General features: G+C 42.1%; 1 protein-coding gene across 1 annotated transcript in view; it reads left to right on the top strand.

Annotated features, from left to right (window-relative positions):
* LOC135362475 (proline-rich protein 36-like) overlaps positions 1-18,107 on the top strand; it is a 48,787-nt gene that overhangs the window by 19,506 nt on the left and 11,174 nt on the right. The gene's annotated exons all lie outside the window — the stretch shown is intronic.

The raw sequence follows: 18,107 nt of genomic DNA, 5'->3' as shown, positions 1-18,107 counted from the left end.
GCCTCTCTACTGACAAGAGTTTGTGCCTCATTTACCTTTCCAATCTTTGTATTATGAAAATGTTCAAATATGCAAAAAAGCTAAAAGAAGAACACAACGAACATTTGTATACCTACCCTTAGATTCACCAATTGTCCAAATTGTGCTGCACCATTGGAAAGTAAGTTACACCTTAAATACTTCTGCATGATTTCCTAGGAATAAGTACATCCTTTAATACAACCAAAGTAACATTAGGATGAAGAATTTATCTATTTCTTTTAAGTTATTGAATTAATTGGAGTGAAATTGCTCATAATGTTTCTTTCTTATCCTTATAAAGTCTATAGGATCTGTAGTGATGCTTCTATTTCATTCCTGAGGTGGTAAATTGTGTCTTCTCTCTCTTTTTCTGAATAAATCTGGTTAGATCAATCAATTTCATAGATTTTTTTCTCAGAGGAACTGCTTATGGGATTCTTTTTCTCTTTTTAAAATTTTGCATTTCATTGATATCTCCTTTTATGTTTATTATTCCATCTTTTTGGGGAGGGTTAGTTGTTTTGTTTTGGTTTTTGGTTTTTTTTTTTTTTTTGTCATTTCTAACAGCTTAAGGTAGAAGTTCAGATTATTAAAAACTGTATCCTAATCTTATCTTTTGCTTCTAAATATTCTTCGTCCCCTTGTGATTTCTTCTCTGACACATGGATTCTCTAGAGGTATGTTGTTTAACTCTCAAATATTCAGGAGTTTGGAACTATATATCCTTGTTCAACACTTGTCATTGTCTATCTTTTCTCCTTTTATGTTTGCCATTCTAGTGCAGGTGAAGTACTATCTCAGTGGTTTTGATTTGCATCTCCTGAAAGACTAATGAGGCTTAGCGTGTTTTCATGTGTTTCTTCCCCATTTGTGTATCTTTTTATAGAAATGTCTATTTACTGGAGTGCCTGGGTGGCTCAGTTGGTTAAGTGTCTGCTTTTGGCTCAGGTCATGATCTCAGGGTCCTGGGATCAAGCCCCGAGTTGGTCTCTCTGCTCAGCAGAGAGTCTGCTTCTCCCTCTTACTCTCCTTCTGTGTGCTCTCTCTCTCTCAAGTAAGTAAATGTCTATTCACATCTTTTTTTAGTTGAAGTATATGTTGCTCTACTGTTTATTTGCAAGTGTTCTTTGTATATTCTGGACACAAGTCTTTTATCAGACACATGATATGTGAATATTTCTTTCCATTCTGTGGGTTGTCTTTCCACTTTCTTGATTTTGTCCTTTGAAGCACAAATTTTTTAGTTTTGATGAAGTCCACTTTATCTGTTTATTCTTTTGTCCCTTGTGTATTTTGGTATTGTATCTAAAAAACTATTGCCGAATTCAAAGTTACAAAACTGTCTTACGTTTCTTTCTAAGAGTTTTATAATTTTAACTTATTTTTAGTTCTAATTTTGAGCTGTTTTTGGTGTGTAGTATAAGGAAAAGGTCCACATTTATTCTTTTGCATGTCGACATCCAGTTGTGCCCTTGATCATTCATTATGCCAAGAAAAAAATTTCCTCTGATATATAAATGAAAAGCTTTCTAATTTTTTAAAGTCATAGGACGTTACCTCTAGAATTCTGTTTACAGGTACTTAGTCCAAATGCTCTCAAACAGGTCAACTGATGTATCCAAGGCCATCCAGGCACCAATCCTGGTCTCAGCTTATGCTCTAGGATCTGCACCAACCCTGATCCTCATTGTGCTGGTATTTGGAGATGGGGCCTTTGAGAGGCAATTAAGTGGAGAGAGTGGAACCCTTGTGATGGAATTAGTGCTCTTATAACAAGAAGCAGGAGAGCTCTTGCTTCCTCTCTCTCTCCACCATGTGAGGACACAGCAAGGAGGCCACCATCTATAAATCAAGAAAAGAGCTCTCCCAAGAACCCTACTGCCCTGGCACCCTAATCTCAGACTTTCAACCTCCAGAATAATGACAAATACATTTTTGTTGTTTACACCATCCACTCTATTGTCATTTGTTATGGCAGCCTAAACTAAGAGCCAGCTACATAAAAATGTCTTTGCTTCTCTTGTCTTTAAAATGGGGTAACCACATTTACCCATCATTTTGGGGAAGATTAATTGAAATGAAATATATCAAGCCCTGAGTCCACTGATGTGCTTGGTCAATGGAGCATAACCCTGGCATGACCCAAGGGTGGGAGATGTTGCTCATGAGCTGGATGACAGATCATCACTGATTACTTAGCTCAGGGGGGCTCCTTCTTGAAGCATCCCCCATCCCCCAGGGGCTCTCTAAAATTGGCAAGATCCCAGTCTTGGCTGATAAAGCCTAAAGATTCCTAAGTCACACTCCCTGCCTCCTGGGGACATAGGCAAATAACCCTGAGACATGTCATTTTAACCCTTCTTCTGCTCCTCCTGCTGGAGGGGCAGCACGGTCAGTCCCACTAGGGACGATCATTCACTCTGTATATGCTCTCTCCTGCTGCTCCACTCAGGCCACCATCCAGCTCTGCAAGTACTCTCTCCTATCTGTCCAGACTCCCTTACTTGAGTGGCGGAGAACAGGCCCAAATCATTATCCACTTGGCCTATTGCAATCACCTCTTAGCGGGTGGCCACACCCTCAAGTCCTCCCCAGTTTCTAACCCCTTATTACACTGCCACTTGAGCAACCTTCCAAAGTCTGTGTAAAGTGTGATCCTGATAGCTTCTGCTCTCAGAAGACACCATTCTCCATTTCTACCATTGGAAATCATCATGGGGCCATTATTCTGAGAGAGAAACTTGACAAGTCTACCAGAGGATCCCTTTTCCTTTCATTCCAAAATCTATGCTTTGTGGTATGTCTCTCAGGCCCTTGGTGCCCTTCCCTGCTGATGCTGCAGTTCACCTTGCCACCCCTCATGGAATTTCAGGCTTTTCCCAAACTAAACTAGATGGACCCTCCTTATAAAACCAGCTATGCCCTGCCTCTTGGCCTTCCCTTGTCACTTTCCCTGCACCTAGTTTATCCTTGCCTCTCATCTTCACCCACATAACACATATGCCTAACACATACGCTATTGTCTCGACTCAGGGTCTCCTTCTTTCAGAAGGCCCTTCTTGGGGCCCCAACAGACTTAAGGGCCCCTCTCATGGTCCCACAGTCTGAGCCCTTGACAAGTCCTTACTAGCTGGCCAACTGCCTTATCAGAGGACAAACTTCTTGTGCATTACTACTCACTGCAGCCCTAGACTTAGCACCACACTGTCAGTGAGTGCAACTCTTCTTAAATACATGTCAGTAGGTGGGGGGACCTTGGTTTGGGAACTAGCTGGGTAGAATGCAGACATGCTCGCCATGTCAGAAGAACTGTTGAATGGGCAGGAAGGCAGCCAGGGGGACAGATCAAAGAGTCTCCTGGGAGAAAACTCAAACTGTGGGAGAGTTTCCAGCTACAAGCTGTTTTATGCTATTATTTGTTGAAGTGATCACCTTCACTTTCCAGAAGTCTCAGATAAGAGGCTGGGGTGGCTGGGATTCCTGGGTGGCTTAGTCGTTAACTGTCTGCCTTCGGCTCAGGTCATGATCCCAGGGTCCTGGGATCGAGTCCCCACATTGGCTCCCCGCTCGGCGGGAAGCCTGCTTCTCCCTCTCCCACTCCCCCTGCTTGTGTTCCTGCTCTCGCTGTCTCTCTCTCTGTCAAATAAATAAATTAAAAAATCTTAAAAAAAAATCCATGTCAGGTATAATCTGGAATCAGAATAGAGATTCCTATCATGTTGGACATGACCTACCAATTAATTTGAGTCTTGATCGCCCCACTCTCACATTGACTTCCAAGATCATGCATCATTCTCAACAACACACAAACATACTTTCAAATCGCCTTTCTTTAAAAACCCCTTCCCTAGACTCTACATCCTCTCCAACTGCTGCTCTATTCCTCTGACATCACAACTACTCTGAAGAGTTGTGTAAATTCACTCTTTGCTTTCTCACTACATATGCTCCCTCCAAACTGCTCCATTCAGGATTTTAGAAACTAACTCTGATTAAGGTCACCTACAACTTCCATCTCACCAAGTCTAATGTTGAATTCTCATACTGCACCTCATTAAAACTCTTCTCGGTATTGGACACAATAATCACTCCCTCCTCTTTCACCTGACTATAAGAGGACCACACTCTCCAGACTGTTTTCCCACAATCTCAGTTCACTGTCTGGTAGTTGTTCTTCTTCCAGACCTCTGAGCACTCGCATAGTCTTGACTGTTTTCCTTGGGCTGTTCCTTTGAACTTACATCAGGTCCTGACTTTAATCCTCTTAATCCTAGAAGCAATTCTCAATTACCCTAATATCCCAGTTTTCCTAAGAGCATAGAGGGCTTTATTCCTGGACCTCGCCTCCAACAACACTTATACTCCAGGTAATATTTTCCAGTTGCATTCCCTCAGTTACCATCTATATGTTGATGGCTCCCCAATTTGCATCCCCGTCCTCAACCTTTCCCCTGAATTCTAGACTTGTAGAGCCAAACACCTACTTGACACCGCCAACTTGGATGTGTTTGCATACACAGGCCAAACTCATGACAAAACAATCCAAAAACGTTTCCTTATCTCCTCTTTAGCTTGCAAAGTTCTATTTCTCTCCCTCTTTCATGTACTTCTTCTTGGCAAGCCAAAAAGCTGAGTCTGGGAACTTTATCTACCAGGCTCATCTAACTTTCAGTTTCGGGTTGCATCCGTGTTCTGCTACTAAAGAGCCCTAGTGTGAAATTTTGAAGGTCGAGGAGAAATAGAATATATTCTGCTTCCCCATGTGTCAACATTCGATATGAAAGCTTTGGCAGATGTGAGTCTTTGTAGTAGCCTCTGGGTGCTCCACTGTGATAACTGCTCTCAGTACTATGGGCCAGCTGTGACCATCACCACCAATATCCTGTACTTTATTAATCTCTGGGTGGAAGCAACAACTTCTATATTCACTGGACCAGCAGTGATGGCAGAACTGAATGTCACTGGCCCTTCCCCTAACTTGTGTTTCCTCAGCTCTTTCAACATTTTTGTAAGCACTCAAATCCCTATATTAAATCTCTTCCTGCTTAAAAGACCTAGAGCAGTTTCTTTTTCCCTGTTTGAATGCTCACAGATATGGTTCCCCATCTTCTCAATTAACAACACCAACATTTACCCACTTGCAAAGAGCAAAAATTTAGGAGGCATCCTTGACTCTTTGTTTTTCTCTTTATATCTTGCAATCAATCCAGGAAAAAGTCAGCCTGGATAGTCCTCCAAAATATATGCTGAATCCCACTCCCTCACACCTCAAGTATAAGATCCAAACCCCTTACTTCAGCCTACAAGGTCTTGAAACACTAACCTTCACCCACTTTAATGAACTCAGCCCCTCAGCTCTCTCCTTGCTCCAGCTGTAATGATCTCCTTAATTTTTCATGAATACGCCAAGTTAATCCGCACCCAGTGTGTATTTAATATTTTCTGTGCCTAGATTCCTTTATCTCTATACCTTCCTGTGGCTTCTTCTTCCAGTTCATTTAGGTCTCTGTTCAAAAACTTCCTCCTCAGATAAGACTTTCCGAATTCCCCATCCAAAAGAGCCCCTCAAACACCCTTTCTATGCTCCTTTAACCTGTTTATCACTATCTGAAATTGCATTGTCTATTTACAAAATATCTTTGGGGCTAACTATGCCCTCCACTAGAATGTTTGCTCTAAGAGGGCTTGGTCAGCTAGTTCACCACTGTACCCATTCCTTATATTTGTACCTAGCACTTGGTGGACATTCTATAAAAAGTGGTTGAATGCATAATTGGATGGCCTTGCTCCTCTGTTCAGAGAACTTGAGCTTTCCAAGAGGCACAGTTAGCTGATTTCCTCAGGATATTCTCTCCATTAGCTAGTCACAATCATAAGACCCTGGTGAATTCAAAGAGAAACTTGCACAACTACAAAGTTATTGAAGACACAGACCACTTTCCTGACATATACCTAAACTCTTAATAGGGATTCAGCTGAAAATGAAGAAAATCCATTTAAATGTTCCTCATAAGCATTTTCTCTATGCATGGGTTTTAAAAGTTATTTATAATAGCATATAGGACATCAATACATAACATCTTTAAATTGAAAGACATGGCCCACGTTTCCTTGGCAGGAGTCCACCTAATGGATCAACCTTTGATAAGCAAATGCATATCATGTGTCAAGATCAATGCTACATGCTATATGTGTGAAGTGATGGGCAATGGAAAGTCAGCAAAGAACAGAGAGCAAAGGAAAAATACAAGTTAAGAAATAAAATGATCTAAAGGCCAATGAAACTTATTTGACTGCCAATTTTCTGCCTTGGCAGAATTATTTCAGAGAAGCCAAAAATAGCAGGGGAGATTTGAAAGGCATTAAGCAAGAAGTTCAGAATGAAATGCAAGAGGCATGACTTCCAAGAGCTAGTGAATAATGATATATTTGCATTTTTAACTATTCCCCACCACCACCAAGGGTGTAATTGCTTCCATATAGAAGCTCCTTGATACCAGCCCAAGATGCTAAACTGTGTCTATTTACATGGATACTGATGATCTCACTGCTCAAGGCTGTAACTATTGGAGGAGCTGTACCATGTGATCTCCGCTAAGCAAGGCAGGGAAGATGCTTCCTACACAAAGAATTGTTGAAAAAAGTCCTTTGCCATAAACAAAGAAGCAAAGTGAAGTGGGCCACATAATACATAGTATTAATTAAATATGTATATATATAATTATACATAAATACATAATATGAATAACTGTGGAAGTTATTAATTGTGTTCTCCAAGTATGATTTCTCCCCCTCTAGGCACATCATCATTTTTTTTTTCCTGCTTCCTTAAGGCTCTACTTGACTACTTAAGAATTTCCAGCCAATAATGTCTAAGTATAAACAATATAGTCATCACTGCAGGATAACTAGATCTACCCTATCTGAGTGCCAGATATCTTGTTAAGCATTTTACATTTATTAACTCATTAATTCTCACAATAACCCTATGAGGTAGATAGTTTATTATCTCCCCTTTACAGATGAGGAAACTGAGGCCTAGAGTAGTTAAGTAGTTTTCCCATGGTCAAAATCCACCAAGTGGCAGAGCTTAGATTTGAACCCATGGAGTCAGGCCTCAGCACCTATGCTCTCAATCACACAAATGATGAGAAGGCCTTTAGTTTGTGCAAGGAAGCAAAGTGAAGTCATCTGTTTGGGGAGAAACATATTTATATATGACAGTCAACCCAGGGGTCCATGGGGTCCTCTTATCATAGAGTTATCAGGGACTGTACTAAAGTCTTATTTTATGAATGGAACTGTACTAGTCAGTGTTTCTCTCTCTCTCTGAGAAAGAAAAGAAAAGAAAAGAAAAGAAAAGAAAGAAAGAAAGAAAGAAAGAAAGAAAGAAAGAAAGAAAGAAGAATGAAACAAAGAAAGAAAGAAAGAAGAAAGAAAGAAAGAAAGAAGAAAGAAGGAAAGAAAGAAAGAAAAAGAAAGAAAGAAGAAAAAAGAAAGAGAAAGAGAGAAAGAAAAAGAAAGAATGAAAGAAAAGAAATTGAGGAAGAAAAAAAAAGAGAGAGAGAAAGGTCTATTAGAAGGAATTGCCTCACCCAGTTATGGAGGCTGACAAGTCTAAAACTGCAGTGTGCAGACACAGGAGAGACAATCATGCAGATGAAGTCCAAAAGCAGCCTTCTGTGGAATTTTCTCTTACTCAGAAAAGCTGCTCTTTTTGTTCTAGTCAGGCCCTCAACGGTTTGGATAAGGCCCACCCACATTATGGACGTCAGTCTGCTTCAGCCTAAGTTCATCAATTTAAATGTTAGTCTCATACAAAAGAGCCTTCTAAGCTGACACATAAAATGGACCATCACAGGAATATAGGACCTAGAGGGGTTGAGTCAATAGTCCAAGTTTACATGACAAAGCCAACATCAGAGCTCAGACCTTCTGGTTCCCCAGTCAGTATGATCCTAACACACACTGTCTCCCTGTGAAACCGTGAGACCCATGTGCCACACTTGAGGAAAGAGGTAAGGAGGGAGTGAAGGTGCCCTGTTTAGCTCTGCTGTCTAATGGCAAGAACACAAAGGAGCTTTAATTCCTTCTTATCAATTCTTTTGTAGTTGATGCATCAAATGGAAGTTTTGATAAATAGCAATGGTCTGTTATTTACTGCTTCGAGAAATGGAAACAGAGGAACCACAAAATGTGGCTTAAAATTAGGTAAGGCATATGATTTTTTCCAAGCTGTAGCATTTTTGTTTAGGAGAACTGATGTTTGACCCCCTCAACTAAGAAAGACCGGATCCAGCCCACAATAAGGAGTAGGAGACAGACTGCATTTGAGCTCATCTGAAAATTGCATTTTAATCGCTTCTTTTATCTTAGACTCTCCTGACTTCTTAATTCTTATCTAAATGATATTTCTTGTCCCCCTGCCACATGCCACACTTTATGACATTACCAAAGCAGGTGTCAAACATTGTGCTTGGTGTAACATTGACCAACAACTCAGATGCTCAGAAACATATCATCTCGCTCAAGGTTAAAGGCATTGTTCCCTCTCCTATACATGCAAGATATGTGTATGGACGTGAGCTGGATAAACCTCAAAGCATAGACTGTTTGTATAGACATGATGCAACCAGGAAGTCTGAGAACTGAAAGTTTCAAGAGGTTTATCCAAAGTCAACCAATTTTTCCTTAAGATCCCCATTGCCAGATTATTTGCATGCCAATAACTACTAAATGGTGCGCTTTCTGGGTACAAAACACTGCTGAGCACTTTCCAAGTATTGATTCCTTTCTCTCATACATCCCCCAGGTCGTTATGATTATCCCCAGTTTATACATGTGGCAACTGAGATGCAAAGAGATTAAGTGACTAGCTCAATGTCACCCCAACTAGCAAATGTTGGAGCCAGAAACCTATCTTCTCATCATCTAGACTGGGGGTTAGCAAACATTCCCTGTGAAGGGCCAGATAGTAAATATTTCAGGCTTTGTGGACCACACATTCTCTATTGCAACTTCTCAGCTCTGCTATTATAGCAAGAAAGCCACAGAAAACACGTGAATGAATGAGCATGGATGTGTTCCAGTAAGTGTTTTATGGACACTTGTCAGTCACACAAAACCAGCAGCTGCCTGGATCTGGCCCATGGGCGATGGTTTGCCAAACCTTCACCGAGACCATCACAGGTTCTGACTTGACAAAGAACTGCAGAATGAATCTAGGAATTCGGAGTGAAACGTGTCATTTCTCAAACCATGAGAGACTATGGACTCTGAAAAACAAACTGAGGGTTCTAGAGGGGAGGGGGGTGGGGGGATGGGTTAGCCTGGTGATGGGTATTAAAGAGGGCACGTTCTGCATGGAGCACTGGGTGTTATACACAAGCAATGAATCATGGAACACTACTTCAAAAACTACTGATGTTATGTATGGTGATTAGCATAACATAATAATAAAAAAAAAGAAACATGTCATTTCTACCAGCCAATCATAAAGCTGTAATTATCAAGTAAAATATTGGAAAGAAAGACCTTATCTCCACTTAAAAATGGATTTAAGTACCAGAGAACAGGCAGCTGAGATGTTCGGGTGTGTGTGTGGAGCAAGGTGAGTTTGACTTTGGGCCTAAAGTTCTACTCACAGATGTCTGTGCTGGGAAGAGAAAGCAGAGGGGTTGGGTGGGAAATGGCAGCACCATTCAGAAGGCAAGTGCAAGATAATGCCCTCTGGTTTTTCTCTTTCTTCCTCAGTTCTAGCAAGACTAATACAAGAATGTCCCCTTGCCTTCCCCACAGTGACTAAAGTAAATGAGACATTGAAGAAGTTCAAGAGGCGGATGGAGGTGCCTATGTGTAGGCAGAGGCCAGCTCTACTTTCTGGGCAAAGGAGTCCATTCAGTCTTTGGGTTTTAAAGCCCTGGGCTCCCAGGGAGCAGTTGGGGTGCCACCATAGGAGAGAGGGGTAACAGGAAACTTATTATCCCAGTGGGTTAAGTACTAAAGGCTGAAACCCTCTGGGTCAAATCATGGTGTCCCATTAGCAGAGCTTAGCTCTGAGGCACATCATTCACCCTGGAAGATACACAATGGTCTGGTCAGTGGTTGCCCCGCAGAGACTTTCAGGTGGATGGAACCAGCGGTGAACCCAAGCCATGTGACTGCTAGCACCAATCCAAGCCCAGCTTCGTGGGTGGGGTTTGATTAAGTTTGGCCCATTTGGATCAGGTCAACCCCACCAAGTTCCTGAGCAATTTGCAGAGGAGAGAGCCTCAAGAGGGAGATGTTGGACTTTCAGACAAGATGGCCCTTTGAAGGGCGAATCCATTTTTAGTTAGGAAAGAAAATGAATAGATGGGAAGTGTTTGCACCCAAGCTCTGGGAAGCCTTCACTGGGTTATCTGAGGACTAAGTGAGATCCTGTATTTGGAGACTTCCTCCTGTGGCCTGATGTGCCCCGGGGTATAAAAACTGTTCACCTCCATGCTCCCCACTTGGACATTCTCTACCCGTTAAGGAAGAGAGAACCCCATACAGGCTCTGCAGATTGACTCCTTGAGTCTCTGGGTTTTGAGACTGGCCCTCACTTACTGGGCCCCCTACAGGGGCAGACCTACGCTGCCAGTTGGCAAGTCTATCTTCTCTTTGCCTTCTGCCTTCAGTGCTAGCCCTTAGCACACCTTCTTGGAACACCGAACTCCTCCCCTCTGCACACAGACATCTCCGTGCCCTTACATCCTCGAGCCCCAGGACTCCCAGATTCCCAGCTGGGATAAGAGGGCAGCTGAAAGTCCAGCTGAGGGACTAGTTACCCAAAAGCAGGTGGACAGGGTGGGGCACCGGTGGAGTGAGACCCTGGACGTGGGGCCCAAGGGACTGCACCTGGTGCCGTGTGAAGCGGGGGAAAGGTAGCACCCTGTTCTGCGGACACTGCCCTCTCTGTTCTTGTTGACTATCTGGAGGGCTGGGGAGAAGGGGCTGGTCTAAGGTCTATCTCATCATTCTGGTTATCAACAGTAGGAAACTTAGCAACATGAGTAGAGGAAATCAAAAGTAATATGCACTTGAAACTTTTTGAAATTGCTTATCATCTCTGCCTCATTACCAAGAAGCATAATCATGATTACTGACAGCCACTAAGTGTCACAATTGCTTCTTTTCCCAGTGTCCTGTATTCCCAAATCACCATCTCAAGACTTGCGGTTGCAGCTCTGATGAACGGGGCCGTCTCTACAAGCTGTACACGCACTTTTGCATTATCTCTAGATGACCGCTCTTGAAGGACCTACTGTCTTCTCTTAATGAGAAGAGCTCCTGGATCTCTTGTCAGCCTGGATCTTCCAGGTCACCGTCTTAGCATTTCTTTGTATTCTGACGCTCTGACTCCTGGGGCCTTGCCAACCTGGAGACACTGTCCCTCACAGGGCTGGCCAATTCCTAGAGATGATAGATGATTCACCTGCAAGCACACTTTCCATATGTAAGCCAACCAATACAGAGCCCATTCCCAACCACCTCTTTGACTGGGCTCTCACACTCTGGGCCACTATCCCCTTACACAGATGCCCCTGGGGTCAAGAACCAGACAACTAGAGACAACCCCTACACCCCAGAGCCCACCAAAATTATTCAAGCCAGCCAATCCTATGCCTGCTTATTCTGCTTCACCTGTTCCTTCCCATGGAAACCACAATAAGGCTCTTGCCCACATCCTTGTCTGACGTTCTGCCTCCTGAGGGACCCCATTGCTTCCCATATGGCCCTGCATGGCGTGGCATGGCCTCTCTTCTTGGAACTGTGAGTGACACTCATCTTTTCAATGGCAGTCATCTGATCTGCTGGCTTCACCGTATTTGAATAATAATAAAATCTACATTTTAAAATAGTCAAGTCCCCAACAAATGCCACAGATCTTCCTGCTCCTGTAAAAACTGAAAATGACCCAAACCTTCACGCATTAAAGATGTTCTAGCACACATATGCAAAGAAATGGCCCGGAGGGGGAGACATGGGCTTTTTTTTTTTTTATGTTATGTTAGTCACCATACAGTACATCATTAGTTTTTGATGTAGTGACCCATGATTCATTGTTTTCGTATAACACCCAGTGCTCCATGCAATACGTGCCCTCCTTAATACACATCACCGGGCTAACCCACTTTAGAGTCAGATTCTCGGGGAGCCTGAGGTTGTCTCCTGCCCTTCTGCTTTGGAGCTGGGTGGTTACTGCACCTCTCTGTGCTTCAGGCCCCTCGTTTGCAAATAGGAGGCTCAACTGGATTTCAACTGAAAAAAACCTGATACTTCAAAAGTTTTTATCATGCAATAAACACTCAAGATGATTATTTTTGCTGGCAACATTACTCTTCTTCAATAAGTAGTTACCCATATTTTTTTTTAACCAATAGGCCCAATCTTATCTGAATGAAGATTGTCATTTTCCCCTTTTCTTCAACTATTCTCTTAAACATTTGATTTGCATATGGTCATTAGAAAGGGTATAGACCTCATTAATCATTAAGGCTTCAAAACCTTTGGGTTAGAATTTGACTGGAGCCTCAAGCAGTGTTTTCCTAACTTGAAAGTTAAGGCAGCCAAGAACACCTCAGCGGACAGACCCCAGCTTGAGAAGCACAGCATTAAAAATTAAATACTGTCCACAGGGGTGATTTCTTCATGCTGACAGAATCTTAAAGCCAACAAATGGGGGCCAAACACAAATGAGGGCCCTGAAATATCACAGGAATGCATGAGGCTATTACCCAAATAATTCATGTTATGAACATAAATATGTAGAGCTAGATGGAATCTAAAGGAAGAAAAAAAAAAAAAACCTTCTCAAAGAGAGAGTCCCCAGGGATAGTTATAAAGTAGTTTTAAAGTAATTCAAATCATCTTGAAGATGAAAAAAAAAAAAAAGAAAAAAACGAGGTGAAGCCTCTGCAAATAGACCTTTTCCTTCTGGACGCACAACTTTTCTTTTTTTTTTAATTTAATTTAATTTTATTATGTTATGTTAGTCACCATACAATACATCATTAGTTTTTTTTTTTTTTTTTTTAAGATTTTATTTATTTATTTGACAGAGAGAGACACAGCGAGAGAGGGAACACAAGCAGGGGGGGTGGGAGAGGGAGAAGGAGGCTCCCTGCAGAGTAGGGAGCCCGATGCGGGACTCGATCCTAGGACCGTGGGATCATGACCTGAGCTGAAGGCAGTCGCTTAACCAACTGAGCCACCCAGGCGCCCTAGTTTTTTTTTTTTTTTTTTTTTTTAATTGCACTTTGTTTTATTGTACTTCACAGATAATGTGCTTTTTACAAATTGAAGGTTTGTGGCAAAACTGTATGGAGAAAATCTATTGGTGCCATTTTCCCAATAGCAATTGCTTACTTCCTGTCTCTGTGTCACATTTTGGTTATTCTCATAATACTTCAAACTTTTTTTAAATTTTATTATGTTATGTTAATCACCGTACATTACGTCTTTAGTTTTTGATGTAGTGATCCATGACTCATTGTTTTTGTATAACACCCAGTGCTCCATGCAGTACGTGCCCTCCTTAATACCCATCACCGGGCTAACCCATCCCCTCACCCACTCCCCTCTAAAACCCTCCGTTTGTTTCTCAGAGTCCATAGTCTCTCATGGTTCATCTCTCCCTCCGATTTCCCCCCTTCCATTTTCCCTTCCTTCTCCTAATGTCCTCCATGCTATTCCTTATGTTCCACAAATAAGTGAAACCATATGATAATTGACTTTCTCCTCTTGACTTATTTGACTTAGCATAATCTCCTCCAGTCCCATCCATGTTGATGCAAAAGTTGGGTATTCATCCTTTCTGATGGCTGAGTAATATTCCATTGTATATAAGGACCACATCTTCTTTATCCATTCGTCTGTTGAAGGGCATCTCGGCTCTTTCCACAGTTTGGCTATTGCGGACATTGCTGCTATGAACATTGCATATGGGGTGCATATGGCCCTTCGATTCACTACATCTGTGTCTTTGGGGTAAATATTCAGAAGTGGATGCACAACTTTTCTTAAATCAGCGTTCTGGACTAAAGAATTTATCCAGCTTCCATATTATAAACGTTAAGTCTTGGGCATGACAAGTGACTAAATCAACAGCGAGAAAAGATTTGCTCCTCCCCCACTGACACCTATAGTCTCAGCGTCATGGGCATGTCACCTGTGTGCTCACCCAGGGCATGTGCTCAAAGGCCTCCACACTTGATTTATCCCTGCTATCTTGAAAGTCTTACACTTTTTGAACAATGTGCCTGCATTTTCATTTTGCATTGGGCCCCTCAAACTATGCAACCAATCCTGTTCATCCCCACTTACTGCCCAAGGGGTGAAGGGTACAACCCAGGCGGAGAGCCGCCCTGGGAGGCTGCCTTGGGAAATGTGGAGGGCCATCAAGGCACCCTGACAGGAGGCTGGCTCTTCAGAGAACCACCTTCTGGTAGAAATATAATGAGCAAATTTAAAATCATTAAAAATTTAGCAGATACCAGCTTAGAAAAGATGAGGCACCCTACCAGCTGCCTGTTCTCTCTTGTTTATCTTGGCATTTGATTCTTTATTTGGTAGCAAATTAATCTGGGTAGTGATCCCTATCGTAAGTCTTCTGAGTGGTTGAAAGGGCTGATTTTATTACAAGAGATGAATTCTTGGATGCCTGTGGCCTGTTGGAAGATACAGAGCAGGCAGAGCAAATACATTCTGTTCTTTACAAGGTCAGTGTTCCAGAGAACTATTGTCTTGTATCTAAACAAACAACATAGGCGATTCCAGCTCCAAGCCCCTTCTCTTTATCTTTGGCATTGGAAACAGCAACTGGGATCACGCTGGTAATCACTGATCAGACAGGGAACAGACACAGAGACAAAGTTTGCTCTTAGCACCTCCCCAACTCTTTCCAGGGTCCCTGTTTCCTTTTTGTAAGATGCCTCTAATCCTCAGGTCCCCCTTTGCTCAGATACTGCTGTTGGCTCTCTGATGCTCCCTTCCTCCGTCGGTTGCCTGAGTGCCCTTCCACCTCCCACTTGCCAAGCCCTGCAACCTGTAACCTCAGGACTCCACCCTCAGCCCCTCGTCCCTGGAAAACACTAAGCAAACAGGACAGCTGAGGACTGATGACGTGGCAATGGCAATCAAGGAATGCTTGCATTTCACAAGAGGAGACTCCCGGATACAGAATCTGTAAGCACTGTTCCAGACGTGGGGGGTTCTAGGGGTACTTCCTTCCACACGTGACAAGGACATGATCCGGAGTAAGATGAGCTGGGAGAAAGGCTGTCGAGATCTACTTAAAATAATATTATATTTTGTTAAATGTTTGAAAACTTACATTATCAGAGGGAAAAAATGATGGTTTCTTCCACTGAGACTGTCTCAATACATCTCATTGCACGAGTTTTGCTAGCAACTGAGAGAAACTGGTGGGTCTCCAGGGGTGTGGCCTAGCTTCCCAAAGACATATCTCAGTGGCATTGGTGTATTTGCTCCACTGGTTTCTTACTTAAAATAAAAACAAGAAAATTAACTGTTGGTGGGAATGCAAGCTGGTGCAGCCACTCTGGAAAATAGTATGGGAGTGCCTCAAAAAGTTGAAAATAGAGCTACCATATGGTCCAGCAATTACCCTTCAGAGTATTTATCCGAGGAAACTGAACACACTAACTGAAACAGGTATGTGCACCCGTGTTCACTGCAGGATTATCTACAACAATGAAAATATAGAAACAACCTAAGTGCCCATGAGTGGATGAATGGATAAAGAAATTGTCGTAGGTAAACACATTGGAATACTACTCAGCCAGAATAAAGAATGAAATCTTTCCAGCTGCCAAATGGATGGACCTTTAAGGCATTCTGTGAAGTAAAACAGGACAGACAGAAACAGACAAACACTATCCATCACTTACTTGTGGAACTTCAAACAAAACCAAAACAAAAAACTGACCTCCTAGATAGAACAAATGGGTGATTGGCAGAGGTAGGGTGTTGGAGGTGGGAGAAATGGGTGAAGAGGTTAAAAGAAAAAAGAAAACAAGCCCAATTACAACATCTTTCTATTGTAAGTAAGCTGAACCCACAATGTGGCTCAAACTCATAACTGTGAGATCAAGAGTCTCATACTACACTGACCGCGCCAGCCAGGTAACCCAAATTATAGCATCATCCAAAGCGCAATGATTTGAGAAAGGCTAAAGTCATTTAATCTACAATATTTTGAGGGTTATGTATATATTTGGTAAACTTAAAAAAGAAAGAACACAGACTTCAGAGTCCCACACTCAGGTCTGTATCTGGTTCTAATATTTACTATGACATTGAGCAAGTCACTTAACTTCTTCTTTTTATTATTTTATTTATTTATCTGTGAGAGAGACACATACAGAGAGCGAGCAAAAGCAGGGGGAGAGAGAGAGGGAGAAGCAGACTCCCCACTGAGCAGGGAACCCGACACCGGGCTCAATCTCAGGACCCTGGGATTATGACCTGAGCCAAAAGCAGAAGCTTAACCAAATGAGCCACCCAGGTGCCCCTACTTAACCTCTCTTGTGCCTGTGTTTCCCCAGCTCTGAGGATAATATGAAAATTTACTTTTAGGATAGCTTTTGTTTTTAATTTTCTTTAAGAAAAAATTGTTTTTAGAATTAAATGAGATAGAGGTCACATAGAATACTCCTACAACAGTAAGCCCTCAATAAATATTATTATTTTTTTAAAATCTTATTCTGGGGGTGCCTGGGTGGCACAGTCAGTTAAGCAGCTGACTCTTGATTTTGGCTCAGGTCATGATCTCAAGGTCCTGGGACAAAGCCCCACATCGGACTCTGCACTCAGCAGGGAGTCGGCCTGAGGATTCACTCTCTCCCTCTGCCCCTGCCCCTCCCCTCTCGAATACATGCCTGTGCATGCTCTCTCTCCCTAAAGTAAATACATGTGTCAAAAAAAAAAAAAAATCTTATCCTGAACATTTGGCTGTGGTATAATCAAAAGCAGTATAACTTTTCATATTTGGGCGTTATCTATAGTTTACAAAGCACTTTTATACACATTCTCTTATTTGAGTCATGAGATGGTCCTCAGGGAAGACTTTGCTTTTATTTTATAGAGGAAAAAAAAAAAACAGACTAAGAGAAGGGGTATGTTTTGTTCAAGGCTGCAGAGGTAACGCATGATCTTCTGATTCTCAGTCTAACCAAGGAGAAAAAAAATCCAAACATTGTAACAAGAGCCAAAGAAGGGAATTACATAATGATAAAGGAATCAATCCAAACAGAGGATGCAACATTTGTAAATATTTACCCACCCAACAGAGGAGCAACTAAATATGTAGAGCATATATGAACACACCTCAAAGGAGAAATCAGCAGCAATACCGTGGGGGACTGTCACACCTCACTTGTATCAATGGATAGACCATCCAGACAGAAGATCAATAAGGAAACATCAGCCTCAGACAACTAGGTAATTAGATGGAGTTAAGAGATACATACAGAAGCCTCCGTCCAAATGCAGCACATGGGATACACTCCTCTCAAGTGCACATAGAACATTCTCCAAGCTAGACCATATGTTATGCCACACAAGTCCATAAATTCAAGAAGCCTAGAATTTTCCAAAATGATGACTGAAATCAAATCAAGCATCTTTTCCAACCACAGTGGTATGGAATGAGAAATCAATTACAAGAAGAAAACTGGAATTTCACAAACATGCAGATTAAACAACATGCTACTGAATAACTAGTGGGTCTGTGAGCAAACCACAAGAGAAACCAAGAAATACTTGGAGACAAATGAAAATGGAATACAACATAGCAAAATTTATGGAATGCAGCAAAATGGGTTCCAAGAATGCTGCACTTGGCTGGCCTAGACGGCGGAGCATTGGGACTCTTGATCCTGTGATTGCAACTTTGAGTGCCCCATTGGGCATGGAGTTCAATATATTTGTTTTTAAATGTTTCATTTACTACTGGATCACGAGGGCAGAATTCGAGAGAAGCGATACCGTAAGACGAAACAACATTAGCATTATTGGGATCCCAGAAGAAGAAGAAAGAG

The sequence above is a fragment of the Mirounga angustirostris genome, unplaced genomic scaffold (assembly GCF_029215605.1).
Source record: "Mirounga angustirostris isolate CCGP_5_RB_7025 unplaced genomic scaffold, mMirAng1.0.hap1 SCAF_14, whole genome shotgun sequence".
NCBI classification, from domain to species: Eukaryota; Metazoa; Chordata; class Mammalia; order Carnivora; family Phocidae; genus Mirounga; species Mirounga angustirostris.
This window is presented reverse-complemented; position numbering and strand designations above follow the sequence as displayed.